Source organism: Pogoniulus pusillus, chromosome 37 (assembly GCF_015220805.1).
Source record: "Pogoniulus pusillus isolate bPogPus1 chromosome 37, bPogPus1.pri, whole genome shotgun sequence".
Classification (NCBI taxonomy): Eukaryota; Metazoa; Chordata; class Aves; order Piciformes; family Lybiidae; genus Pogoniulus; species Pogoniulus pusillus.
The window spans coordinates 4,515,554-4,543,121 of record NC_087300.1 but is presented as its reverse complement, the minus strand read 5'-3'; the positions used below and the strand labels follow the sequence as shown (position 1 = coordinate 4,543,121).

The 27,568-nt window shown below is 53.0% G+C and overlaps 2 long non-coding RNA genes across 3 annotated transcripts; both read right to left on the bottom strand.

Moving 5' to 3' along the window:
• Positions 1-203: 203 nt before the first annotated feature.
• On the bottom strand, positions 204-16,317 carry LOC135190784 (uncharacterized). The gene is made up of 2 exons (XR_010308625.1): positions 16,255-16,317; positions 204-433 (listed from the first exon to the last, which is right to left on the bottom strand). It is a non-coding gene; the product is annotated as an uncharacterized LOC135190784 (long non-coding RNA).
• Positions 16,318-20,016: 3,699 nt separating this feature from the next.
• LOC135190783 (uncharacterized) lies at positions 20,017-24,946 on the bottom strand. 2 transcript variants are annotated; one of them, XR_010308624.1, is made up of 3 exons: positions 24,919-24,946; positions 24,606-24,778; positions 20,017-20,805 (listed from the first exon to the last, which is right to left on the bottom strand). It is a non-coding gene; the product is annotated as an uncharacterized LOC135190783 (long non-coding RNA). The 2 variants fall into 2 exon arrangements; XR_010308623.1 differs by having other exon boundaries at positions 24,606-24,940.
• Positions 24,947-27,568: the final 2,622 nt, after the last annotated feature.

Genomic DNA, 27,568 nt, shown 5'->3' with positions numbered 1-27,568 from the left:
AAACTGAAATCCCCAAGTCTATGTCACAGCTTTGAGCTGTGTGAGACCCAGGACAGGTTGAAACACTCATTGGCTTTCCTCTGGACAAGCTGAGTGCCCACACAGAGCATTTCCAGAGCAAAGGTCTGCCCTGCCATCAGGGCAGGCAGCAGAGCAGGGCTGGCAGCCTTCCTGCAGGCTCATGTGTCAGCACAGAGAGCAGCAAATGGTCACTTTTTCCTTCCTGCCCTGTTATCCTGGGTGTCTGCAGGGCTGAGCAGGCTGACAGGCAAACGCTGCTGCTGTCTCACTAACATCACAGCAGGGCTCAGGGCTGTGCTGCGTGGGCAGCAGATGCAGCAGTAATGGACTTGCCCTGACACTGGGCTGTCAGACACCAACTTTTCCCCTCATCCTCCTCATCTTCAGCTGCAGGGGAACTCATCTGTGACACCTGGCAAAGAGAATAAGAGCCTCAGGAGACACAGAAAGGAAAAGCTACTGTAAGGGTGACAGAGCCCTGGAGTAGGCTGCACAGAGAGGTTGTGGAGTCTCTGTCTCTAAAGACTTTCAAGACCCTTCTGGATGCCTTCCTGTGTGACCTGCCCTGGGTGATCCTGCTCTGGCAGGGGGGTTGGACTTGATCTTCAGAGGTCACCTCAACTCCTATCATTCTATGATAGGTTTGTTGAGGGAGAGCATTTGTAGTAGAAGCAAAGGAAAGAGAAAAACTGAGACTGTAGGAGCCAAAAAGCAGGATCATGGATAGGGAGATGAGCAGAAAACCTCTGGTGTCACTAACCCTCTGCACTGCCCAGAGCCACAGCCCTGATCTCCTCTGTGGCTGCCCCATCACATCACTGTGGTGGCACCGAGCACAGCTGGCAGGCACAGCAGGGACATCAGCAGGCTCAGCAGGGACATCAGCAGGCTCAGGGCTATCCCACAGGCTGCTGTAGCTCCAAGCAGCATGTAACTGGGTCTGGCAGTGAGTGTCCACCTCCACACCTGAGCATCAGCCAGCACCACACTGAGACACTCTGTGCAGCTTCAGAGGAAGGTCACAGCTGCTCCTTGCACCAGAGCTCAGACAGCTCTGGGGTACTGTGCACAGTTCTGGAGCCCCCAACACAAGAAGGATATGGAAGTGTTGGAGCCAGTCCAGAGGAGGCCACCAAGATGCTCAAAGGGCTGCAGCAGCTCTGCTCTGGGGCCAGGCTGAGAGAGTTGGGGCTGTGCAGCCTGGAGAAGAGAAGGCTTAGAGGAGACCTTGGAGTGGCCTTCCAGGATCTAAAGGGGGCTCCAGGAAGGCTGTGGAGGGACTATTGACAAGGTCTGGTAATGACAGGACAAGGAGTAATGGGTTTGAAGTGGCAGAGGGGAGATTGAAAGTGGATGTTAGGACTTTCTTTGCAGTGAGGGTGCTGAGACACTGGCATAGGTTGCCCAGAGAGGCTGTGGACCACAGAAGCACCCAATGTGATCAAAGCTCACATTGGGTGCTTCTGTGCTCCACAACCTCCCTGGAGGTGTTCAGGACCAGGCTGGATGAGTCCTTGAGCAACCTGTTCTAGTGAGAGCTGTCCCTGCCTATGGCAGTGGGTTGGAACTGGCTGAGCTTTGAGCTCCCTTCCAACCTAAACCATTTTATGGTTCTACCTCTGGCAGACTTCAGCCCTGGGCACAGGCTGGGCTCTTGGGATGCCAGGTGCAGGTTTGCATAAGGCTCAGGACCCAGACCAATGAACACAGCCAGTGCCAAGAAACCCAGGCTCAGCAGATGTGCCTGGTGTGACAGAGAGATGCTCCAGACCCTATTTCTATCCCTGGAACAAATAAACACAAACAAATCCTTGCAGCTTCTCCTTCCCCCAACCTCCCATGGCTCCAAGAAGCCACTCCCTGACTGTTCCACTAGAGAAGCCCAGGGAGTGCCATGAGGAATTCTATCTGGGGAGCACTCGTCCAAGTGCAGCAGGCAGATGAAGAAGTGCAATGAGGGTAGTGGGTCAGCAGGAGAGCTGTGCTCTGCACCAGACAGCTTTGTGGTTAATTCATCAGATCTCTCATCAAAATCTCCCTGGTGTGGGGGAACTAAATCTGCTTTAATGTATCATACCTATTGCTAACTCACAGAAGTGAAAATCTCATTTCATGGCCTCCAGCTTTACCAGATTACAATTCCACTGCTGAGGGTTTCTTAAAGTAACACAAGCTGCTCACACAAATCCTTGCTGGGAACAGCAGCAGCCCTCTGATTGCCACCCCCCCACCCCCCAGCATGGGCAGTGCTGCTGAGGACAACAACCCTAACCCTGGCACCCAGGCAAGGAGCCAGCCACCTTCTTGCCACTCTCAAATGAGAGCAGATTTCATCTGTGAGCTTTTTCCACAGGGAAAAGTGTTTCTTTCAGCAATAGCTGTGAATTTATGATCAAGTTGAGATGTCAGGATTGCTGAGACACCCTCTTTAAGGCAGCTGTAAATTGTTTAGACAATAGGAGATGACAGCTTCTTTTAGAGCTTCCAGTGGGAAGCCCAGGGCTGGAATACAGATTTATTATTTGGCAGGTAGGAGACCACAGAATTGAATATTCTTCATGGGGAAGTAAGTAGCTCTAAACCCAGGTATTTGGTTATTCTTTGTTTGTACTCACACTTCAATTCACTCAGAAGCAGGAGTTCAATTCTCTCCTGCACAGCTCTCGCTCCAAGGCTGCTCCCAGGCACACTCCCAGCCCAGCTACCTGCTGGGCATGGATGGAGCCTCCTGCCTGGCTGAGGGACCCAACATCAAGGGGTTCTGCAGCACCTTTCCTTGCTCACCACCTGCCTGCTGCCCACCAGCTCTCAGTCTTCCTTCCTGCTGGTTGGGTCACCAACCCTGGATGCATTTAGAGGTCATTTAGATGCCTGGCTGAGGGACCAAACAATCCCATATCAAGGGGTTCTGCAGCACCTTTCCTCACTCACCCCCTGCCTGCTGCCCACCAGCTCTCAAGCTTCCCTCCTGCAGGTTGGGTCACCAACCCTGGATGTGTTTAGAGGTCATTTAAATGTGGTGCTGAGGATTAAGGTTTAGGGGTAACCTTCATAGATTAATGGATGGACTTGGGGAGCTCAGGAGTCTTCTCCAACCTGAGTGATTGTGGGAGGCTTGTGCAGGGCATTTTCTGAGCAGAACATACTGTGGAGTCCTGCACTTCTGGGTGCTGGCACAGCAATGGCAATGTTCAGTTCAGGAGCTCTGGCAGCTCTAGGGGAGAGCAGTGCACCCTGGCTGCAGGACTGGATCTGCTTTTTGGTGTGCTATAGTTTGTGGATGTCACCTAGACCAGAGAAGCTTTACCCATTGGGAAATACAGGATCCAACTTCTCCAGAGTTGGCACAAGACAACCTCAGGAGGTTCAGCAAGACCAAGGGCAAGGTCCTGCAGCTGGGTCAGGGCAATGTCAAGCACAAACCCAGGCTAGGCAGTGAGTGGCTGGAGAGCAGCCCTGAGCAGAGGGACATTGGGATGCTGCTGGACCAGAAGCTCAACAGGAGCCAGCAGTGTGCACTTGCAGCCCAGAAAGCCAAGCAGAGCCTGGGCTGCAGCAGAAGAAGTGTGGCCTGCAGGGCCAGGGAGGGGATTCTCCCCCTCTGCTGTGCTGAGACCCCACCTGGAGTACTGAATCCAGCTCTGGAGTCCCTGGGACAAGAGGGCTGTGGAGATGCTGGAGTGTGTCCAGAGCAGGGTCAGGAGGATGCTCAGAGGCTGCAGCAGCTCTGCTGTGGGCACAGACTGAAAGAGTTGGGGCTGTGCAGGCTGGAGCAGAGGAGGCTCCCAGGGGACCTTCTTGTGCCCTTCCAGGATCTGAAGGGGGCTGCAAAAAAGCTGGGGAGGGACTTTTGAGGCTGTCAGGGAGTGGCGGGAATGGAGCAAAGCTGGAAATGGGGAGAGTGAGGCTGGAGGTGAGGAGGAAGTTGTTGAGCAGGAGAGTGGTGAGAGGCTGGAATGGGTTGCCCAGGGAGGTGGTTGAGGCCCCATGGCTGGAGGTGTTTGAGGCCAGGCTGGCTGAGGCTGTGTGCAGCCTGCTCTAGGGTAGGGTGTCCCTGCCTATGGCAGGAGATTTGGAACTGGCTGCTCCTTGTGGTCCCTTCCAACTCTGACTGATTCTATGATTCTAAATCCACCCAGCTGGAAGAACTAAAAGGTAAAAGCTGAGTGTTGCTGGACACACAGCACTGCCTGTACTTCTGGGGTGTCTAAAAACCTCCCCCTGGAACCTTGCTCACAGCTCAATGTTCCCATTTCTACTCACATGCCCCTGGCTCACCTTCACCCCAAACTTGCTTTATTTACCCACAGCCAAGCAACCAAAAGAGAATCCAATTTATCAAAGGGATTTCATCATGTGGAAAGCAGAGTGATGAAGCCCAAATTGCCATTGACTGAAGTTTTAATTCAGCAATCAGCTGATTAATTGCTTGACTTTTGTCTAATAAGGCAAAATGTAAATGGCACTGGCAAGAGAGCTCCAGCCCAGCAGTGCAGCCTCAGCTCTCCTCTGCTGCACAGCAGTGGAATCACCAACAGAGGCAGAGAGGGACAGGACTGTCAGCAAAGTCCCTGCTCTCCTCTGCTGTTATTTTACCTTTGCCATACAAAATGCTTCAGAGGAGAGAGAGGTTTCTCTATCCAAGCAGCTCTCCTGTTTCCCTATGCAATAAACAGCAAGAGCTATGGGTCAAGAACTGGCTGGAGGGCTGGGCCCAGAGAGTGGTGGTGAATGATCCCACATTCACTTGGCAACTGGCACTGGTGGTGTGCCCCAGGGATCAGTGCTGGGCACAGACCTGTTCAGTATCTTTACTGATGATCTGGATGAGAGGATTGAGTGCAGCAGCAGTAAGTTTGCAGGTGACACCAAGCTAGGAGCAGCTGTGGAGCTGTTGGAGGGTAGCAGAGCCCTGCAGAGGGACCTGGCCAGGCTGGATGGGTGGGTAGAGGCCAAGGGGATGAGATTGAACAAGGCCAAGTGCAGGGTTCTACATTTTGGCCACAACAACCCCAAGCAGCACTGCAGGCTGGGGCCAGAGTAGCTGAGAGCAGCCAGGCAGAGGGGGCCCTGAGGGTGCTGGGAGAGAGGAGCTGCAGAGGAGGCAGCAGTGCCCAGGTGGGCAGCAGAGCCAATGGCATCCTGGGCTGGCTCAGGAGCAGTGTGGGCAGCAGGACAAGGGAGGTTCTTCTGCCCCTGTGCTCAGCACTGCTCAGGCCACCCCTCGAGTGCTGTGTCCAGTTTTGGGCTCCTCCATTGCAGAGAGATGTTGAGGTGCTGGAAGGTGTTTGGAGAAGGGCAGCAAGGCTGGGGAGGGACCTGGAGCACAGCCCTGTGAGGAGAGGCTGAGGGAGCTGGGGGTGTGCAGCCTGCAGAAGAGGAGGCTGAGGGCAGAGCTCATTGCTGTCTGCAGCTGCCTGCAGGGAGGCTGTAGCCAGGTGGGGTTGGGCTCTGCTGCCAGGCAGCCAGCAACAGAACAAGGGGACACAGTCTCAAGTTGTGCCAGGCTGAATGTTAGGAGGAAGTTGTTGTCAGAGAGAGTGATTGGCATTGGAATGGGCTGCCCAGGGAGGTGGTGGAGTCTCTGTGGCTGGAGGTGTTGAAGCCAATCCTGGCTGGGGCACTTAGTGCCATGGTCTGGTTGGTTGGGCAGGGCTGGGTGCTAGGTTGGGCTGGCTGAGCTTGGAGCTCTCTTCCAACCTGCTTAATTCTCTGATTCTGCCAGCCCCAGCATCCTCCATCAACATTAAAGCAGCTACAACCCACTCCACCTTTCAGATTCCACACTGCTGAATGGGTTGACTGTCAGATGGGTAGGTCCTCCCAGATACATCAATCCAGTCTGAGGTCATCCTGGACTCATTTAAAACAGTTTTTAATGTCTCTTTCTGCCCTGTGATACCTCTGATAAATGGGCAGTGGAAGACAGAGGCTACCCTGCAGCATGCCAAGGCCAATGTGAAAGCTGTCACAAAAACCAGCATTAAAACCTGCTCCTTTAAATGGCAACTCTGCTTCCTGACATTAATCAGGGGTGACATTCTGTGCAGGGCTGAGTGTGCATGTCAAAAGGAGCTTCTCCAGATCCTGAAGACATGAATCACCTGGGAAAGCAGCACAGGCACATTGCTGTGGTGAGCAAGGCTCTTTCCCAGGTGATTCCTGCCAGCATTCAGCCATTAAGCCAGCTCCAGACTGGGGTACTGGGGCCATGCCCAACTGCCATGCTGCTGGGAGGTGCCCAAGGGACCTCACCTCTGGGTGTCAGCACCCACTGTATGTCCTGTGCCGCTGGGACTTCAGCTCTGCTCTCCTCTCCTGGGATTTTTTAGGCAACCTCTGGTTAGGAGCAGGACCCTGGGGGGCACTTCTGTTGTTTCTAGACTAACAAATCCCCTCACAAGATGAAGCTCCAGCAGCTGAGAGCTCTGTGCCTGTCCTCCTGCCCTCCACCAGGCACAGGCTCACAGGATGCCAGGGATTGAAAGGGACCCAAAGAGATCATAGAACCAACCAGGTTGGAAGAGATCTCCAAGATCATCCAGTTCAAGCCCCCTGCCAGAGCAGGACCACACAATCTAGCTCAGGGCACACAGGAACACATCCAGACAGGCCTGGGAAGGAGATTCCACAACCTCTCTGGGCAGCCTGTGCCAGTGCTCTGGGACCCTTCCAGACAAGAAGTTCCCCCTTGTGTTGAGCTGCAACCTCCTGTGCTGCAGCTTCCATCCATTGCTTCTTGTGCTACCCCAAGGAGCAGTGAGCAGAGCCTGTCCCCCACAACCCCCAGCCCTCAGATAGTTATAAACATTGATTCAATCCCCTCTGAGTCTTCTCTTCTGCAGACTAAGCAGCCCCAGGTCCCTCAGCCTCTCCTCATCAGGCAGTGCTGCAGTCCCCTCATCATCCTCATAGCCCTCTGGACCCTCACCAGCAGACCTCTGTCCCTCTTCAACTAGGGAGCCCAAAACTGAAGGCAGGACACCAGGTCCAAACAAATCAGGAACCTATAAGCCTCCTGCCCTAAGTCCTGAGTATCTGCAGCTGAGAGTCTCTACCCCTGCAGTATTTTTTCACTCCTGGCCCCTGGAGAGACAAAACATTGGGCTTGGGTTTGTTTTTTTTTTTTTCTTTCCTTTTTCCTCTCTCCTTCACTAGAAAAAAGCCCAAGAGGGTTTATTTTTAGCTCTTGAACATCAGCAGTTCTGTACCTTTTTACTGACTCACAGCACTTCAATCCTTCTCCACTTCCCCCTCAATGACCTGGAGCAGTGAGCACCAGAAGTGCCTCCAAGTGCTCCAGCAAGAAAAGGGACAGCCCAGACAGCAACCTTGTGCTGGGCTGCAGCAAGAGCAGTGTGGGCAGCAGGGCAAGAGAGGGGATTCTGCTCCTTTACTCTGCTCTCCTCACACCCCACCTAGAGTCCTCTGTGCAGTTCTGGAGCCCCCAGCACAAGAAGGACATGGAAGTGTTGGAGCCAGTGCAGAGGAGGCCACCAAGATGCTGAGAGGGCTGCAGCAGCTCTGCTTGGAGGACAGGCTGAGAGAGTTGGGGCTCTGCAGCCTGGAGAAGAGAAGGCTTTCCTCAGACCCCACCTGGAGTCCTCTGTGCAGTTCTGCAGCCCCCACAAGAATCATAGAATCAAAGAATGGTTTAGGTTGGAAGGGACCTCAAGGATCATCCAGTTCCAACTCAATGCCATAGGCAGGGACACCTCTCACTAGAACAGGTCACTCAAGGCTTCATCCAACCTGGCCTTGAACACCTCGAGGGAAGGAGCATCCACAACATCCCTGGCAACCTGTGCCAGTGTCTCACCACCCTCACTGGAAAGACCTTCTGTAAAGGACATGGAAGTGTTGGAGCCAGTCCAGAGGAGGCCACCAAGATGCTCAAAGGGCTACAGCAGCTCTGCTATGAGGACAGGCTATAGGAGTTGGGGCTCTGCAGCCTGCAGAAGGGAAGGCTTGGAGGAGACTTGGAGTAGCCTTCCAGGATTTGAAGGGGGCTGCAGGAAGGCTGGGGAGGAACTATTGACAAGGTCTGGGAATGACAGGAGGAGGAGAAGGGGATTGAAGTGGCAGAGGGGAGACTGAAAGTGGATGTTAGGAAGAAGTTGTTTGTAGTGAGGGTGGTGAGAGACTGGCACAGGTTGAGGGTGGTGAGACACTGGCACAGGTTGCCCAGGGAGGTTGTGGAGCACAGAAGCACCCAATGTGATCAAAGATCAAAGATCACATTGGGTGCTTCTGTGCTCCACAACCTCCCTGAAGGTCTTCAAAGCCAGTTTGGATGAGACCTTGAGCAACCTGTTCTAGTGGGAGCTGTCCCTGCCTATAGCAGGGGGGTTGGAACTGGCTGAGCTTTGAGCTCTCTTCCAACCTAAACCATTCCATGATTCCAAACTGCCCCCTCCATGAACAGCCACTACCATGGCAGCTGCAGCTGGGGATGGGAAATCCAGGACACTCTTCCCATCACCAAAAGAGTTCTAATTTTAGACAGCAGAGGAAAAAAACCCACAACCACAAATGGCTGCAGGCCCCTACAATCTACACATCAGCACAAGAAGATGCTTAGTCAATAAAATAGTTCAGCTAAGTGATCTCAGCATGTAATTCCCTAAGGATTTTTACTCCCTTTTTGGTTTTGGCTAGGGGTGAGGGGGATGGGGGGGGAGGAATAGAGGGGGAGGGCAATGCTATCCTTCTCCATTGCTGTTTAATGAATCATGTGAATGAGAGTAACATTACAAATGGCTCTGTGCAGCCTATTAGTTTGTTTCTGTAGGGTTCTAATGGAAGTTCTGCTTCATTTAGATCCTAGCTTGCCCCCAAGCCACAGAGAATAAATTGTATTATCATAAGCAGTTACCTTTCCAAATGATCTTATCAAAAGAGAGTATTTTGCATTGCTGGGGAGGGTTATTGCCATTTTAGGCAGAATGCTGCAGGCATTTCACTTCTTTTTTTTTGGAGGGGGTGGGGGTTGTTTTGTTTTTAATCAATAATTGCAGCAAAGAGACCAAGGAGGCTGGAATCATAGAATCAACCAGGTTGGAAGAGACCTCCAAGATCACCCAGTCCAACCTAGCACCCAGGTTGGAAGAGACCTCCAAAATCACCCAGTCCAACCTAGCACCCAGGTTGGAAGAGACCTCCAAGATCACCCAGTCCAACCTAGCACCCAGGTTGGAAGAGACCTCCAAGATCACCCAGTCCAACCTAGCACCCAGGTTGGAAGAGACCTCCAAGATCACCCAGTTCAACCTAGCACCCAGGTTGGAAGAGACCTCCAAAATCACCCAGTCCAACCTAGCACTCAGCCCTATCTGGGCATCCCCTAGGCAGGAGGATGAACATCATCTTCAGAGCACTGCTCTTCCCTTCAGCAGTAAATTCAATCATTCACAGGTTCACAGAGTTTAAGGCTGTGAGAGACAGTCCAGGCATTTAGTCTAAGCTCCTGTGCAGCACAGGCTGCTGCTGTTCACCCACTCACCCCTTTTCTGAAGCCAGCAGCCAGCACATATAACTACAACACAGCTCACAGGCTCATGGGGTGTTAGGGGTCAGAAGGGACCCAAAGAGATCACCCAGTCCAACCATCCTGCCACAGCAGGACTGTACAATCTAGCTCAACCTCTGGTTAGGAGCAGGACCCTGGGGGGCACTTCTGTTGTTTCTAGACTAACAAATATCCCCTCACAAGATGAAGCTCCAGCAGCTGAGAGCTCTGTGCCTGTCCTCCTGCCCTCCACCAGGCACAGGCTCACAGGATGCCAGGGATTGAAAGGGACCCAAAGAGATCATAGAACCAACCAGGTTGGAAGAGATCTCCAAGATCATCCAGTCCAAGCCCCCTGCCAGAGCAGGGCCACACAATCTAGCTCAGGGCACACAGGAACACAACCAGACAGGCCTGGAAAGTCTCTCCTTGAAAGGAGACTCCACAGCCTCTCTGGGCAGCCTGTGCCAGGGCTCTGGGACTCTTACAGGAAAGAAGTTCCAACCTTCCACTTTATCTCAACCCAGTACTGCCTGAGCTTGTGCACTCTCTCCTGGCCATGGCTTGTGTTCCAGCTGCACCATTCCAACAGTTCTACAGGATCACTACATCTAATATTACTATACCCAACATTAGTGCCATGCTCTGGCTGATTGGCCAGGGCTGGGTGCTAGGTTGGACTGGATGAGCTTGGAGCTCTCTTCTAACCTGCTTGATTCTATGATTCTAAGTGCCTCAGCCAGGCTTTGCTTCAACACCTCCAGGGATGACAACTCCACCACCTCCCTGGGCAGCCCATTCCAATGCCAGTCACTCTCTCTGCCAATAACTTCCTCCTAATACCCAGCCTAGACCTCCCCTGGCACAGCTTGAGACTGTGTCCCCTTGTTCTGTTGCTGGGAGCAGAGCCCAACCCCTCCTGGCTACAGCCTCCCTTCAGGTAGTTGTCAACAGCAATGAGCTCTGCCCTGAGCCTCCTCTTCTCAGGGGTGACCTCATATGATGAAATATTCCACTTCAGGACACATCATCTCACAAGCTACCATCTAGGCCACCAACTGCAGGAAGCCTCCTGTTCTTCAGCATCCTGTGCCAGGGTTTGCTAGCTGAATAAGTGAGAGACATTCACAGTCCAGCTGCTATTTGGACCGTCAGAGGCTGAAGAGATGAGCAGTGGTGACATAAAACCACCAGGTAGCTCAGTCCCCATGCTTCTCAGTAATAAAAATGCAAATCAAAGAGGAAATAAGAATCCTTGCTGGGCATCCAGAAAAATTAAAGTGCTGTCACTTGAAGGCAGTTTTGCTTTCTCACTAAAGTAGCATCTGCTCCATCACGCTGAACAGCAGTAACACCCCCAAAGCAGGAGGTCAAAGCCTTGTAGTCACACATAATGAAGCCCACTTTTGCTGTGCCCATCTTGTGAAGGAGAGTCTTTAAGAGGGGAAAGAAAAGGAATCCATCTGGGGCCAGGAATGGTTTAATTACAGAGCTCTCTGCAGCGGCTCTGACAGACCTCACAGGGCTGTTTCTCTCCAGAGTGCAGAAAATGGATTTGAACTTCTAGCAAAAATAGACCTCTGCATACAGCTGCACAGGCAAGCAGCTTTGGCAGTGGGAAGTCTGGAATCAAGACTGCCTCAGACTCTGCAATCACTCCAAAGGTTAACGTGGCCAAGCAGGAGGCTGGGAACAGCTCCTGAACTTCCCAGCTTAATGCAATCCAATACAAACCCACCACAGCCAAGCCTGCAGAGGTCTTAGAATGCCTTAGGGTGGAAGGGAGCTCAAAGCTCAGCCAGTTCCAACCCACTGCTATAGGCAGGGACACCTCCACTAGAAAAGGTCACTCAAGGACTCATCCAACCTGGCCTTAAACACCTCCAGGGAGGTTGTGGAGCACAGAAGCACCCAATGTGATCTTTGATCCCATTGGGTGCTTCTGTGCTCCACAACCTCCCTGGGCAACCTGTGTCAGGGTCTCACCACCCTCACTGCAAACAACTCTTTCCTAACATCCACTTTCAATTTCCCCTCTGCCAGTTCAAACCCATTCCTCCTCCTCCTGTCATTACAGGACCTCATCAATAGTCCCTTCCCAGCCTTCCTGCAGCCCCCTTTAGATACCACCAGGCCACTCCAAGGTCTCTAAGCCCTCTCTTCTCCAGGCTGCACAGCCCCAACTCTCTCAGCCTGTGCTCAGAGCAGAGCTGCTGCAGCCCTCTCAGCATCTTGGTAGCCTCCTCTGCACTGGCTCCAACACTTCCATGTCCTTCTTGGTTGGGGGCTGCAGAACTGCACAGTGTACTCCAGGTGGGGGTCTCAGGAGAGCAGAGCAAAGTCGACCACAAGTTTTCAGCTTCGGGGCAGAATTTCTCTGCAGACAAAAACCAAGATGAACCAACAGCCTCTTCTCTCCCAAGAGCTTGGTCAGGCAGGCAGCTTGTCAGGAATTGTCCTTTCCTAGTCCAAAAGCTACTCCACCCAGAGCAAGGCAAGATCAATTAGGTGACTGCAAATGAGCAGCTTCCAAGTCTGAATTCAGCCCACAAGCAAGCAGCCAAACATTCCTGCCCTTATCTCCACGCTGCTCTCGTCCACCAGTGCCTGAGGCAGGAGTCTTTACAGGACCAAAACATGATCAGTTCGTAATTGCAAACGTCTCCCCAGTGCCAGGCTTTTAATTGTTTCTCTAAGTTTTGCCTAAGAGCTATTTTAATTCCAAGCAGCTGGCCTAGAACAAGAAAACAACTGAATATGTAAGGGCTTCACTCTGCTGGCTCATTACTGATTGAGAAGACAAGAAATAATTAAAGGCCCTAGGAAAACAAAAAAATCCATTGGGTGAATCCTTTGTGAAGGGTTTGAGGGTGAGAGGAGGGATCCAGGAAGGGGTTGTGCATCTTGGCACAGCAGCCCAACACCTGCCCTAGGGGGGGGTACTTTGAGGAACTTGAGATGTTTCTTTGGGGTGGATGAAGTGGGTTGAGTGCTTGAAAGGGGAAGACAACACCTGCCAAGGATGGATGGTGAAGGAGATCAGGCTTTTTTCACGTGCTCCCTGGGATAGGACCAGGAGCAATGGGTGTAAGTTGCAGCACAGGAGGTTGCAGCTCAACACAAGGGGGAACTTTTTAACTGGAAGGGTCCCAGAGCCCTGGCACAGGCTGCCCAGAGAGGTTGTGGAGTCTCCTTCTGTGGAGCCTTTCATGGCCTGTCTGGATGTGTTCCTGTGTGATCTGTGTTAGATAGGATTGTGATGCTCCAGCAGGGGGGTTGGACTCGATGATCTCTTTGAGTCCCTTCCAACCCCTAACATCCTGTGATCCTTTGATATCATTTGGGAGTAGGTATAGGTCTAGCTCAGGCAGTCTGGACCATGCCACAAGGTCACCCAGAACCAGCCTCAGGGCTGTGCTGGTCTAACAGGGCCACCACAGGGCACACAGGCAGATCTGGCCTCTTCAACAATACAGCAACAGAGCAAGGGGACACAGCCTCAAGTTGTTCCAGGGCAGGTCTAGGATGGATGCTACAAGGAAGTTCTTTCCAGAGAGTGATTGGCATTGGAATGGGCTGCCCAGGGAGGTGGTGGAGTCACCGTCCCTGGAGGTGTTGAAGCCAAGCCTGGCTGAGGCACTGAGTGCCATGGTCTGGTTGCTTGGCCAGGGCTGGGTGCTGGGTTGGACTGGCTGAACTTGCAGGTCTCTTCCAACCTGCTTGATTCTACAATAAGAACAAGATCTGGCTGCTGGCACCTGAGTGGGCACATCCTGTGAAAAGCCAATCCAGTATTCACCCAACCCATTGGCTTGGGGCTGGGCACCTAGGGGCTGTGCCTCTCCATTCCAGCTCAGCATCAGGTCCAGTTCAGGTATCTCCTGGCCTGAAAAACCCCAACCATTTCCCCCCTCTCCCTGTAAATCTCTAGAACCTCTCCTACTTTGAGGCATTTTTCCCATCAATTACCACAACCCATCTGGCTCCTTCTCCAAGTTGCACTGCTTATGAGCATCCTGTGCCCTAGAGATAAACACACCAGCCCCATTCCCCCCCTGTGCCTTCTCCATATTGGTGAAAACGTGATGAGACTGGTGATGAATAACAGCCTGCTGGGAAATCAATAAGAGCACAGACATGTCACAGCCCCAAGATGAATGGAACTGACTTGGCACAGACAACTTCCCCTCGTTTGCACAGACAGCCCACGAGGCTTGTCAGGTCAGGTTTCCTTAACCACAGGCACAGATCTGCTCTGCTCAGCCATCCCCCTGCATGGTTGCTCACCAAGGGCCACAACCCTGGCTGCAGAGTCACTGTTTTCAAGGCCCAGGCCAAGCAAAATCAGAGGAGAGCAAAAAGACTGAAAGGAAAGAAAACAAAACCTTTTTCTCTTCCTGAGTCATCATGAGCAGAAGAAAAAACCCAGCCAAACAAAAAGCCCCAGACCAGGGGCTGGAGTGTGTCCAGAGAAGGGTGTCAAAGCTGGTGAGGGGCCTGGAACACAAACCCTGTGAGGAGAGGCTCAGGGAGCTGGGGGTGTGCAGCCTGCAGAAGAGGAGGATCAGGGCAGAGCTCATTGCTGTCTACAACTCCATGCAGGGAGATTGTAGCCAGGTGGGGTTGGGCTCCTCTCCTAGGCAAGCAGCAAGAGAACAAGGGGACACAGCCTCAAGCTGTGCCAGGGCAGGTCTAGGCTGGATGCTAGGAGGAAGTTGTTGTCAGAAAGAGTGATTGGCATTGGAATGGGCTGCCCAGGGAGGTGTTGAAGCCAAGCCTGGCTAGGGCACTGAGTGCCATGGTCTGGTTGCTTGGCCAGGGCTGGGTGCTAGGTTGGACTGGCTGAGCTTGGAAGTCTCTTCTTGAGAGAGAAGAGATCTGGAGTGAGTTATCAGGGACTGGCTGTAGGTGATGCTGCTTGATTCATGGAGACAGTGGTCAGGGACTGGAATGAGCTGCCCAGGGAGGTGGTGGAGTCACCCAAACTGGATGTGTTTAAGGGTGGTTTGGATGTGGTGCTTAGGGCTATGGTTTAAGGTGGATCTTGCAGTGTAGAGTTCTAGGTTGGACTTGATGATCCTAAGGGACTTCTCCAACCTGGATATTTGTGATTCTGAGATGATCTCCAGAGGTCCTTTCCAACCTTAGCCATTGTGTGATTCTCCAGTGTGACTTCTGCAGCTGATGGAGGAGCTTGTGGCCAGAGCACCCTTTCCACACTGCCCTGGAGCATCCATTCTCCAGTTAGCACAGCCCTGCCAAGCTGCTCTCCTGCTGCAGAACTGCCTCTTCCATCTGCAAAGCAAACCCCTCAGATAGTCCAGAGGAGGAACAACAAGGCCCTCCCTCAGCAACAGCTGCACTTGGTGGGTGAACCCTGCAGCAAGTATTCCACAAACCAGGAGAGGAAAAGGCAGAGACAAGAAGAGAGCTACAAATCTTCCAGCTTCCCCAATCTATAATGCACACCCAACAGGTCTATAACTTAAAGTGCTTTTGATTAGCTATTAAGCAGCAAGTAATAGCTGCCATTAACTGCAGAAGAGCAAGGTGGTGCCAGCTCCAAGGATCTGTGCCACTCAGGAATTTCAGCTCAGCGTTATCCCTCCAGACCCTGCTCAGCAGTGCAGGCCAAGGTTCCATTCCTACCCCACACCAAGGGAAGGGAGAGATGCCTGCTCTTTAGCCCTGCTTAAAGCAAAACGTTTCTTCATCTGGATGCTGCAAGGCAAAATATTTCAGCTCTCATCTGGAGTGCCCAGCCTCTAATTGCCTTCCAATGAGCTGAAGCCAGGCAGGGTGTGTACAGAACTCCTGTTCACTTCCAACTCTTGGTGATCCCTTATTTGAAGAACATGAATTATTCATTGGTCGTTTGAGAGCAGAACTGCTCCTGGAGGGTGGGTGGAGGATTTCATGGCCTTAGGGACCATACCATAGCTGTCTGATCCATTTCCCTATCTCTGAGCTCAACCACTGTTAGTTTCTGATCCTTAAAGACAGAATGGAGCACTTCATCTACCTGCAGCCAGGCAAAGATCAGTGAACAGATCCCCCCACCCCAGAGCTGGATCCTGCATCCACAGCCCAGCAAATTGCCTGTGGGGACATGTCTAGGACCAGCACTCATCCACAGGCTGAACTTCAGCCCAGTTGAAGAGGGACAGAGATCTGTTGGTGAGGGTCCAGCAGAAGGCTATGAGGATGATGAGGGGACTGGAGCACTGCCTGATGAGAAGAGGCTGAGGGACCTGAGGCTGCTTAGTCTGGAGTAAAGAAGACTCAGAGGGGATTTAATCAATGTTCATCGATATCTGAGAGCTGGGGGTCAGGATGGGGGGGACAGGCTCTGCTCACTGCTCCCTGGGGTAGGACAAGCAGCAATGGATGGAAGCTGCAGCACAGGAGGTTGCAGTTCAACACAAGGGGGAACTTCTTGCCTGGAAAGGTCCCAGAGCCCTGGCACAGGCTGCCCAGAGAGGTTGTGGAGTCTCCTTTCAAGGAGAGACTTTCCAGGCCTGTCCAGATGTGTTCCTGTGTCCCCCAAGATAGATTGTGTGGTCCTGTTGTGGCAGGGGTGTTGGAGTGGATGATCTCTTTGGGTCCCATCCAGCCCCTGGTGTCCTACAAGCCTATGACCAGCAGACCTCTACAGGCTGAACTTCATCCTGGATGCTACCAATTACAAAGCACAAGAAACAAATCATTTCATTTTCAGCCTGTACCTGTGGGGCTTCAAGGCAGAGACTACAAAGCTGCCCCATTGCATGCAAACTACTCCAGCACCTCCGAAAAGCCAACGTGGGTTCCTGGAAACAGAGAGGGGTGGGAAGGAAATGAAAGAGCATGTGTGGAAAACACAGATAAGAAAGCAAATCCCAGCTGCCTTCCTTATCAGCCCTTCCTATTTCTCTGGCAAGAACATGTAATTTTGTGCTGTAATAGCAAAGGTTGGAGTGGCTGCTGTCACGTTGGAATGATACTGCCACAGAGTCCCTCTTTAGATGCATCTGAAATGGGAATCTTGGAATCTGCTCTCTGGTCACTGTTGGTTTTCTCCAGCCCTTGTCTTAGTCCCTCCTTTTGTCTACCAACTCCACCCTCCTGAAGCAGGGAGCTGAGATAAATGAGACCATCCTGTGCTTGGCATGGCCACAGCCCTTCAGAGGTGTGCTATCATCTGCCCTTGCACTCTGCTGTGATTTGTGCCAAGGTAAAACTGGCATCAGGAATAGGATTTACCCAAGCCCAGAGCAAATCCCTGCCCAGCACTGAGATGCAGACCTCATTCCTGCCCAGCATCAAGATGCAGACCTCATTCCTGCCCAGCACCAAGATGCAGACCTCAGTGATAGGATGTTAGGAGTTGGAAGGGACCCAAACAGATCATCAAGTCCAACCCCCCAGTTGGAGCAGGACAATGCTATCTAACACAGATCACACAGGAAGACATCCAGACAGGCCTGGAAAGGCTCTATAGAAGGAGACTCCAGGACCTCCCTGGGGAGTCTGTGCCAGTGCTGTGGGAACCTTACAGGGAAGAAGTTCATTCAAAAGCAGGGACAGGGTGAAACTGAAAGCTGTGCAAAGAGGTAGGAGCAGTCCAAAAGCAGGGATGGTCCAGTCATGGCACTCTGTAAAGACAAAGACCTCTCAAGGCAGGAACCTTTCTCCCTTGCCCTGTTTATAAAGGGTGCAAAAACCCAGCCCACCACCAGCCTGATTGCAGCACAGGCTTCCACACAGGTCAGCACACCTGCAGAAAGGCAGCTTTCCATAGAATCAAGCAGGTTGGAAGAGAGCTCCAAGCTCAGCCAGTCCAACCTAGCACCCAGCCCTGCCCAACCAACCAGACCATGGCGCTAAGTGCCCCAGCCAGGCTTGGCTTCAGCACCTCCAGGCACAGCAACTCCACCACCTCCCTGGGCAGCCCATTCCAATGCCAATCACTCTCTCTGACAACAACTTCCTCCTAACATCCAGCCTCAACCTGCCCTGCCACAGCTCGAAACACTGTCCCCTTGTTCTGTTGCTGGCTGCCTGGCAGCAGAGCCCAACCCCACCTGGCTACAGCCTCCCTTCAGGGAGCTGCAGACAGCAATGAGCTCTGCCCTGAGCCTCCTCTGCTGCAGGCTGCACACCCCCAGCTCCCTCAGCCTCTCCTCACAGGGCTGTGCTCCAGGACCCTCCCCAGCCTTGCTGCCCTTCTCTGGTCACCTTCCAGCACCTCAACATCTCTCTTCAATTCAGGAGCCCAGAACTGGACACAGCACTGCAGGTGTGGCCTGAGCAGTGCTGAGCACAGGGGCACAAGAACCTTCCTTGTCCTGCTGCCCACACTGCTCCTGAGCCAGCCCAGGATGCCATTGGCTCTGCTGCCCACTTGGGCACTGCTGCTTCATCTTCGTCTCCTCTCTCCCAGCACCCCCAGCTCCCTTTCTTCCTGCCTGGCTGCTCTCAGCCACTGTGTCCCCAGCCTGTAGTGCTGCTTGGGGTTGTTGTGGCTAAAGCACAGAACCTCACACAAGCACCTCCAGGTCTCAGCAGTTGGTTGAACAGAACACAGCCTTTAAGCATTCCCATCAGCTCCCCTTGTTCTGCAGTGTGGGGGGGGGGGGGGGGGGGAGAACAGAGCATTGAGGGGCTTCATGCAGTGATATGGCATTAAAAAGGGACCCAAGCTGTGGTCCCCTGGCCCTGCCTGGGCTGCCTCGTGCCACACGCTCCATTTCCCAGCTGACAAACAGGGCTCAGCCTCGCTTCCCAGCCCTGCCACTGCTGACTGATAGCACCAAATTGAACTGCACTAAGCACACATTAGAAAAATCTGATAAATATTGTTTGGAAATATAATTGAGGTTTAACTGGAGCATGAATTTTAGGTTGGTTTTTTTTTTTTTCACTCAGAAGCAAAGATTTCTCCACTCATAAAGGAGAAAGATTTAGTGGTACAAACAGCGATGACAGCTCAGATAAATGTTAACCCAAGTCCTGCTGCTCCTCACAACCTGCCAAGCCTTTGTGCAGAAATGCTTTAAGCCACCACTGCTCACAGCACTGCAGAAAAGCTCCCAGATACTTCCCATCCTCTGCTCTTCTCAGGTTCATAGAACCAAGCAGGTTAGAAGAGAGCTCCAAGCTCAGCCAGCCCAACCTAGCACCCAGCCCTGCCCAACCAACCAGACCATGGCACTAAGTGCCCCAGCCAGGCTTGGCTTCAACACCTCCAGCCACAGCCACTCCACCACCTCCCTGGGCAGCCCATTCCAATGCCAATCACTCTCTCTGACAACAACTTCCTCCTCACATCCAGCCCAGACCTCTCCTGCCACAACTTGAGACTCTGTCCCCTTGTTCTGTTGCTGCTTGCCTGGCAGCAGAGCCCAACCCCACCTGGCTACAGCCTCCCTTCAGGCAGCTGCAGGCAGCAATGAGCTCTGCCCTGAGCCTCCTCTGCTGCAGGCTGCACCCCCCCAGCTCCCTCAGCCTCTCCTCACAGGGCTCTGCTCCAGGCCCCTCCCCAGCCTTGCTGCCCTTCTCCAAACACCTTCCAGCACCTCAACATCTCTCTTGAATTGAGGAGCCCACAACTGGAAACAGCACTGCAGGGGTGGCCTGAGCAGTGCTGAGCACAGGGGCAGAAGAACCTCCTTTGCCCTGCTGCCCACACTGCTCCTGAGCCAGCCCAGGATGCCACTGGCTCTCAGATACCTGGGCACACTGGCTGCAAAAGAGATCAGAAGCATCCAGCACATCTGAGGTTCAACATCTCCAGAAAGGTTTGGAGCTACATGTCAAGACTGCAGGTTGTTTACCCTTAGATCAGGTTTTGTGGCAACATGACTTCCAACACAGCACTTGATGGCTTTGCTGTGAATATTTAAGAGCAAAGTGCTCACTAAAGTTGTTTGGCGATACAAGAACACACATCTCACATGGCAGTTATTTTGCTCTCAGCCTGTACAACACTAAAGAGAAAGAGCAGTCCCATGGAAATGGCCATTCTCTGGGTACAAAGAGATAACAGCCAAAGACTGGCAGCTTTTAATCTCAAGCTTTGTGTTTTCATATTCTGGGATGTGTCTTCCTGCTGATGCTGGCAGACTGGTGATGAGAACTGCAGAAGCTGCTGCTGCTCCTGGAGCACCCAGCCACATCCTGCTGCTCATGCCAAGCACAAACCAAACCTTACACCCCCAAACCTCTTACAATCCCTGCAGATGGAACAGGAGAACTTTTGACAGATGGAGGAGCTAATTCCACTGTAATGGTATCAGGGCAGCTGATGTTAAACACTCTTCCACTTTCAGAGTGTGAGGGGTTGGAAGGCACCTACAGAGACTGACTCCAACCCTACCATCACCCATGTGGACTCACACAGAATTAACCAAGTTGGAAGAGACCTGCCAGAGCACCAGGAAGAGACCTGCCAGAGCACCAGGAAGAGACCTACTACCCAGCACCATCTAATCAAATAGACCATGGCACTGAGCACCACATCCAGCCTTTTATTAAACACACCCCCCCAGAGCAGCATCACCTAGGGCAGGCCACACAGGAGCAGATCCAGGCAGGCTTTGAATGTCTCCAGAGAAGGTATAATTCAGCATTTGAATGCAACAAGCACTCAAACGTGCTGCTGGAGTCAGAGCTGCACTAACAAGGACCCAACCACATCAAACAACACCCCATTAAATCAGGGATGAATGTTAAAAGATTCCTGTACAGCACCAGGTCAGGGCAGCACTGGACCAGAATGCAAACAGCTCTCAGCTCTCCTGTGCTGGATCTTTCCATTAACATCCCCTTTTCAACTGTGCAAACAAGATAGTAACAACACTCCACTACACAGCAAATGCTACATTCAGATCCCAGCTCCATGCCTCATAAATTTTCATCCTGGCATCACTTCTTGTTCCTTTTACAGCGTTTTAAAAATGTAGGTTATGCTTTGCATTTTAAGCAGCAGGGCTGGTATCAAATGCCTGAGTTTTACAGCAGCCAAGATACTCCCAAGTTTGATGAACTGATCTCAAGTGAGATAAATTGTGTCAGTTGTCTGCTTTGTCAGTAAATCAAGAGTTGACATTTCCCTCATTTGTAAAGGTATAATGTTAGGGTGAAGAGAAGTATGTTCTTGAAGCTCTGTGTGGCAAGGTGAGATTAATAAGCAATTTAAAGGAAAGTGTCCCAATGTAATGGGCTTGGAACATCCAAACTCAATTCCAGTTCATTTGCTGCTTCTCAGGGCTTCTTTTTCAGGAATTCAAAACCTGCTGTAGGAAAAAAAAAAACCCAGCTGATGGAATATTCCAGCTATCTGCTCTTTTGCTTTACAATAATTGACAACATTTACATATATTTCCATGGCATATTATGCCATAAATTTGCATAGATCCAGGTAAAATGGTTCAGATTTAAACATGCTGCTTCAATGAATTCCAGGAGCTGAAGCACCTCTCACATCTGAATTGCATTGCTCCCTGAAACCCATCTCCTGGGACACCCTGCAGAACACAGCTCAACTTCATAGCCCTGATGGGGCTTCTGCCCTGCACAACACAGCCTCAGCCAACAGCCCTGATGGGGCTTCTGCCCTGCACAACACAGCCCCAGCCAACAGCCCTGGCGGGGCTTCTGCCCTGCACAACACAGCCCCAGCCAACAGCCCTGGTGGGGCTTCTGCCCTGCCCAACACAGCCCCAGCCAACAGCCCTGGTGGGGCTTCTGCCCTGCCCAACACAGCCCCAGCCAACAGCCCTGGTGGGGCTTCTGCCCTGCCCAACACAGCCCCAGCCAACAGCCCTGGCGGGGCTTCTGCCCTGCCCAACACAGCCCCAGCCAACAGCCCTGGCGGGGCTTCTGCCCTGCCCAACACAGCCCCAGCCAACAGCCCTGATGGGGCTTCTGCCCTGCACAACACAGCCCCAGCCAACAGCCCTGATGGGGCTTCTGCCCTGCTCAACACAGCCCCAGCCAACAGCCCCCATGGGGCTTCTGCCCTGCACAACACAGCCCCAGCCAACAGCCCCCATGGGGCTTCTGCCCTGCCCAACACAGCCCCAGCCAACAGCCCTGGTGGGGCTTCTGCCCTGCCCAACACAGCCCCAGCCAACAGCCCTGGCAGGGCTTCTGCCCTGCACAACACAGCCTCAGCCAACAGCCCTGGCAGGGCTTCTGCCCTGCCCTGCACAACACAGCCCCAGCCAACAGCCCTGATGGGGATTCTGCCCTGCACAACACAGCCCCAGCCAACAGCCCTGGTGGGGCTTCTGCCCTGCACAACACAGCCCCAGCCAACAGCCCTGGTGGGGCTTCTGCCCTGCACAACACAGCCCCAGCCAACAGCCCTGAGGGGGCTTCTGCCCTGCACAACACAGCCCCAGCCAACAGCCCTCATGGGGCTTCTGCCCTGCACAACACAGCCCCAGCCAACAGCCCTCATGGGGCTTCTGCCCTGCACAACACAGCCCCAGCCAACAGCCCTGGTGGGGCTTCTGCCCTGCACAACACAGCCCCAGCCAACAGCCCTGGCAGGGCTTCTGCCCTGCAACACAGCCCCAGCCAACAGCCCTGGTGGGGCTTCTGCCCTGCACAACACAGCCCCAGCCAACAGCCCTGGTGGGGCTTCTGCCCTGCACAACACAGCCCCAGCCAACAGCCCTGGTGGGGCTTCTGCCCTGCACAACACAGCCCCAGCCAACAGCCCTGGCGGGGTTTCTGCCCTGCACAACACAGCCCCAGCCAACAGCCCTGGTGGGGCTTCTGCCCTGCCCTCTGAGCTGCACCAGTCGAACCACACCATGTGGCAACAGCCCCACAAAAGGTCTCTTCGGTCCCCTCTCCATGCTCAGAGGGTTTGGGTGGTGACCCAGCTTTGTTCAGGATGGCAACACATTTCCCTGGAAGGCACAATTGAAGAGAGGGATTCAATCTTGTCGCACTGCGAAGCTATTTGAACCCAGGTTAACCCATTCAGCTCCTTCACACAGCTCTCAGGAGCTATTCCTATTGCTCTGCTTAAAGCAGCACAGATGGTTCCTGATATGGACAAAACCAAGCCCCACTTGAGCCCAGACTGGGACCAGTTAAGGTGTCACAGGGGGTGGGGTTTCAAGTCATTTGGGGCTGGGGTTTGTGTTTTAATTTACACTCAAGTGTCCCAGTTAACATCAGAAATGCCATCAGGTTGTATGTGACATTTGGCACATGGGCCAACCATCTGGCCCCTGGAAAGAGTGTGTAGGGCATCACAGCCTCGGGGGGCATTCACTGAGCTACATTTTGATCATTATCAGGAGGTTTTTTTAGGACCAGCCCATGACAAAATTCATTGATTAGAGGCTTTGCATTGGATAGTAAAGCACAGACAGTGAAACACAAGGAGGTGGCACATGCTGTTTCTGATGTTCTTTTGGGAACAACCAAAAGCCTGATGAATCCTCACTTGGGCAATGAGCTCCTTATGCTTTGAATCATAGAATCAAGCAGGTTGGAAGAGAGCTCCAAGCTCAGCCAGCCCAACCTAGCAGCCAGGCCTGCCCAACCAACCAGACCATGGCACTAAGTGCCCCAGCCAGGCTTGGCTTCAACACCTCCAGCCACAGCCACTCCACCACCTCCCTGGGCAGCCCATTCCAATGCCAATCACTCTCTCTGCCAACAACTTCCTCCTAACATCCAGCCTAGACCTGCCCTGGCACAGCTCAAAACACTGTCCCCTTGTTCTGTTGCTGCTTGCCTGGCAGAAGAGCCCAACCCCACCTGGCTACAGCCTCCCTGCAGGCAGCTGCAGACAGCAATGAGCTCTGCCCTCAGCCTCCTCTGCTGCAGGCTGCACACCCCCAGCTCCCTCAGCCTCTCCTCACAGGGCTGTGCTCCAGGCCCCTCCCCAGCCTTGCTGCCCTTCTCTCAACACCTTCCAGCACCTCAACATCTCTCTTCAATTCAGGAGCCCAGAACTGGACACAGCACTCCAGGTGTGGCCTGAGCAGTGCTGAGCACAGGGGCACAAGAACCTCCCTTGTCCTGCTGCCCACACTGCTCCTGAGCCAGCCCAGGATGCCATTGGCTCTCCTGCCCACCTGGGCACTGCTGCCTCCTCTTCAGCTCCTCTCTCCCAGAACCCCCAGGTCCCTTTCTTCCTGCCTGCTCTCAACCACTCTGTCCCCAGCCTGTAGCACTGCTTGGGGCTGTTGTGACCAAAGGGCAGAACCCTGCCTTCTAGAGATAAAGGCAAACTCTGGCTACAACACCCAGACCCCACTACAGATGGGCACAGTAAAGCAACCCTTACACCAAACTAAGTGAAATCATCCCCTCTGAGAAGCTTCCTGATACCTTGGAGCAGGTCACTAAGAAGTAGCAGACAGTCCCCAGCACCTACTTCTTCCCATTCAACAGATCAGTCTCCAAAGGTCTCAAATTCTCAGTGACCTGAAGGCAAGAGAAGCACAGAGGCAGCACTTGGGACAGCAGAGGCTTTGCCCAATGTGGGGCTGCCCAGGTTCATTCTAGGAGCTCTGCTCTGAGCAGGTTATCTTCAGCTGAAGGCAATAAACCAGGAGGATAAAATGAGCTGAAAGGATCGACTGAAGAGCCTGCACCCCTTAGCTAACTCCAGCACCCTGAACTAACACCATAAAGCCATGAAACCTTCACATTGAAAACCAAATTGTGTCTCCCCCACACTCAGGAACAACCCAAACCCTCCATCAGACGGTGCAAACCATTTCACCTCTGCAACTACCCACCCGAAATTGGGAAGTGATAAACTCACAGCACAGCCTTGCAAGATTGTCTTGTGGGAACAAACCGCACCTAAGCTGCTGGATGGTGCCAACAGCTCCTTACCTGAGCTGCCTTTGTCAGCAGCATTTGCATCACAATAGCAGCGAGAGGATGCCACAAAAGGCAGCACAGCATTGTGCATCCTACAAGCACCAGAAATAGACGATTCCTGTCCTGAGAGCCTCCAAGTTCACACTCACAATAAAGGGGAAGATAATTAACTTCTTTTTTTAACCAGAGAAACATTTCAGCTGCGTTTGGAGACTGGGCTCAAATCGATGCCCACCTCAGTGCTGGCATCGGACCTCCTCTCCAGCCTGCAAAGCTGTGTGTCCTCTCCTGTCCTCCTAAAGGTAAAGCCTCAGGCTGCAAGGAAGCAAAGAAGGCAGGCAGGGGGGGCCACACAACGAGTCTCACTGTCGGTACTGTTGCTGCAAGGTTTTGCTTTCGTTTCAGCGACTGCAAAGCAAGAACCCAAACTGCATTTCACCTTGCAGCCTGGCTGGGTCACACGGAGCAAGACGAGTCCAGTGGCAAGAGGCAGGAAGAATCTTGCCCCACTTGCACCTCAGGGCTTGAGCACAGGGGCTGCCACGAACCTCAGATGATGCTTGGCCTCTCCTCACCTGGGAATGAGGCAGCACTGAGACCCCAGTCACAGCTGCTACCAGTGCCCTTAGCTCAACAATGCTTAAGAGGGACAGGAATCTGCTGGAGAGAGTCCAGCTGAGGGTTATGAGGATGATGAGGGGACTGGAGCACTGCCTGAGGAGGAGAGGCTGAGGTACCTGGGGCTGCTTAGTCTGCAGAAGAGAAGACTCAGAGGGGATTTGATAAATGGCTATAACTATCTGAGGGTCAGGCTCTGCTCCCTGGGATAGGACAAGGAGCAATGGATGGAAGCTGCAGGAGGTTGCAGCTCAACACAAGGGGCAACCTCTTGCCTGGAAGGGTCTCAGAGCACTGGCACAGGCTGCCCAGAGAGGTTGTGGAGTCTCCTTCTCTGGAGCCTTTCCAGGTCTGTCTGGATGTGTTCCTGTGTGCCCTGATATAGACTGTGCGGTCCTGCTGTGGCAAGGGGGGTGGACTCCATCTCTTTGGGTCCCTTCCAACCCCTAACACCCTGTGATCCAGCCAAATAAGTATTTAGCACCAGCTAGATCAGTAAGAGGAGTGGATGACAGCAGGGAGTCCCAGAGCCCAGGGCAGTGGCTATGACAGTAGGACAGGCAGCTCCATTTATTTGCTGTTTAGTTTCTGTGCAGCCCAGCTGCCAGCCAGGGGCTCTGGGTACACTGGAGGCCCAGCTGGATGGCCAACACATGGCATCAACATGCCCAGAGAAGAAGTGAGGACCCTTTGTGCATTAGCTGCTTTCAAAGTAACAGAGAACATCACTGCTCTTCTCTTGGACTAGATTTGAGACCGAGCTGAACTCTGCTGGCTTAATTAGCTAACCATAAATAAACATCATTTACAAGACCTAAACATTTAAAACACCCTGTTAAGCATCTGAAACATAAATGCTTTAATTATAGACTAGCTCAAGATTTAAGTAACACTGGGAAAAATGCTCTGGAGCAGCTGCCTGTGAATATTTTACAATGAGAATGTTCTCTCTGTTCTCCATGTCCAAAGATACCACCCTGGTGGGAAGGGCACACCCATCCTTTCCAGGCCTGCTGTCCTCTCCATGCGAGATGCAGCAGCTCAGCTGTCACCACCAGCTCTGCAGGTTTGCCTGAAAGCTTTGTTCTCAGTGAGGTGCCCACAGGGAGCTCAGATATTTGAGGCTTCTCTGCTGCTGTGCTGGATTCTGTTCTGTTGCTCTGCAGACTGCTCCAGGTAATAGAATCAAGCAGGTTGGAAGAGACTTCCAAGCTCAGCCAACCCAACATAGCAGCCAGCCCTACCCAACCAACCAGACCATGGCACTAAGTGCCCCAGCCAGGCTTGGTTTCAACACCTCCAGCCACAGCCACTCCACCACCTCCCTGGGCAGCCCATTCCAATGCCAATCACTCTCTCTGCCAACAACTTCCTCCTAACAGCCAGCCTCAACCTGCCCTGGTACAACTTGAGGCTGTGTCCCCTCGTTCTGTTGCTGCTTGCCTGGCAGTAGAGTCCAACCCCACCTGGATACAGCCTCCCTTCAGGTAGACAGCAGTGAGATCATCTCTGAGCCTCCTCTTCTGCAGGCTGCACAGCCCCAGCTCCCTCAGCTTCATAGAATCATTATAGAATGTTCTAGGTTGGAAGGGACCTCAAGGATCATCCATTTCCAACCTCCCACCACAGGCAGGGACACCTCCCACTAGAGCAGGTTGCTCAAGGCCTCATCCATCATGCCTTGAACACCTCCAGGGAGGGAGCAGCCACAACCTCCCTGGGCAACCTGTGCCAGTGTCTCACCACCCTCACTGTAAAGAGCTTCCTCCTAACATCCAGTCTAAATCTCCCCTCTGCCAGTTCAAACCCATTACCCTTTGTTCTGTCATTCCCAGACCTTGTCAGTAGTCCCTCCCCAGCCCTTCCTGCAGCCCCCTTCAGATACTGGAAGGCCACTCCAAGGTCTCCTCAAATCCTTTTCTTCTTCAGACTGAAAACCCCAACTATCTCAGCCTGTCCTCACAGCAGAGCTGCTGCAGCCCTCTGAGCACCTTCGTGGACCTATGATGATACAAGTGCCTGAGGGGTGGGGGTCAAGTGGAGGGGGACAATCTCTTTTGGGGGGTCAGCAGCAATAAAGACAGGAGTAGTGAAGACAAACTGGAACATAGAAGGTTTCATCTCAACATGACCATCAAGCCTCTTCCTACCTAGCTGGGGGGCCACCAGGCCCCCCAGCCTTTAGGTCCCCTCCACCATTCACCCAGTGCACACCATGGGGACTCACCAGTGATGCCAGGAGGAGGATCCCTCTGCCCATTTGGGCACAGCTTAGGGCTCCTGCCTTACTTGGGGCTGATTAAAAAGGGGAGTGGGCAGGGAAGGCAAAGTGGTCACACCTGGGGTGGGAGGAGACTCCAACAGCACCCAGGTGTTCTGAGTTTGGTGGGGTGGAGAAAACGTGGGGTGAGGTGGGAAAGGGACAGAGTGGGAAAGGGGAGGTGGTGCTGAAAGTACAGAGATGGAGAGGGAAAAAAAGGAGGACGGCTGGGGGAAAATAGGCGATGGAGAGGAAAGGAAAGGAGGAGGATGGAGAGGAAAGAAGGGAAATGGAAAGAGAAGGAGGGGGGAAATAGGAGA